Source organism: Arachis stenosperma, chromosome 3 (genome assembly GCF_014773155.1).
Source record: "Arachis stenosperma cultivar V10309 chromosome 3, arast.V10309.gnm1.PFL2, whole genome shotgun sequence".
Lineage (NCBI taxonomy): Eukaryota > Viridiplantae > Streptophyta > Magnoliopsida > Fabales > Fabaceae > Arachis > Arachis stenosperma.
The window spans coordinates 68,872,750-68,873,806 of NC_080379.1; the positions used below are offsets into that span (position 1 = coordinate 68,872,750).

The 1,057-nt window shown below is 41.3% G+C and overlaps 1 non-coding gene across 1 annotated transcript; it reads right to left on the bottom strand.

The window, feature by feature from the left end:
• Positions 1-650: 650 nt before the first annotated feature.
• On the bottom strand, positions 651-758 carry LOC130972444 (small nucleolar RNA R71). Its single transcript, XR_009083611.1, has one exon. It is a non-coding gene; the product is annotated as a small nucleolar RNA R71 (small nucleolar RNA).
• Between the last annotated feature and the right edge of the window lie 299 nt (positions 759-1,057).

Consider the following 1,057-nt stretch of genomic DNA (forward strand, 5'->3'; position numbering starts at 1 on the left):
CTGATTAAGTTCGAATTCTTCTACCTCTTCCTTCTAATTTTCTTCTTCTCTGACACCTCAAGGAATCTCTATACTGTGACATAGAGGATTCCACATTTTCTTGTTCTCTCCTCTTTCATATGAGCAGGAACAAAGACAAAGGCATTCTTGTTGAAGCTGACCCTGAACCTGAAAGGACCTTGAAGCGAAAGCTAAGAGAAGCTAAGGCACAACTCTCTGTAGAGGACCTAACAGAAATCTTCAAAGAAGAAGACATGGCAGCTGAAAACAACAACAATGCAAACAATGCAAGGAAGGTGCTGGGTGACTTTACTGCACCTACTCCCGACTTCTATGGGAGAAGCATCTCTATCCCTGCCATTGGAGCAAACAACTTTGAGCTTAAGCCTCAATTGGTTTCTCTAATGCAATAGAATTGCAAGTTCCATGGGACTTCCATTGGAAGATCCTCATCAGTTCTTAGCGGAATTCTTGCAAATCTGTGACACTGTCAAGACTAATGGGGTTGACCCTGAGGTCTACAGACTTATGCTATTCCCTTTTGCTGTAAGAGACAGAGCTAGGACATGGTTGGACTCACAACCTAAAGAAAGCCTGGACTCATAGTCAATGCCTTCTTGGCAAAGTTCTTTCCACCTCAAAAATTGAGTAAGCTTAGAGTGGAAGTCCAAACCTTCAGACAGAAGGATGGAGAATCCCTCTATGAAGCTTGGGAAAGATACAAATAATTGATCAGAAAATGTCCTTCTGACATGCTTTCTGAATGGAGCATCATAGGTATTTTCTATGATGGTCTCTCTGAACTATCCAAGATGTCTTTGGATAGCTCTGCTGGAGGATCTCTTCATTTGAAGAAGACGCCTGCAGAAGCTCAAGAGCTAATTGAAATGGTTGCAAATAACCAATTCATGTACACTTCTGAAAGGAATCCTGTGAACAATGGGACAAATCAGAAGAAAGGAGTTCTTGAGATTGATACTCTGAATGCCATATTAGCTCAGAACAAGATATTGACTCAGCAAGTCAATTTGATTTCTCAAAGTCTGTCTGGAATGCA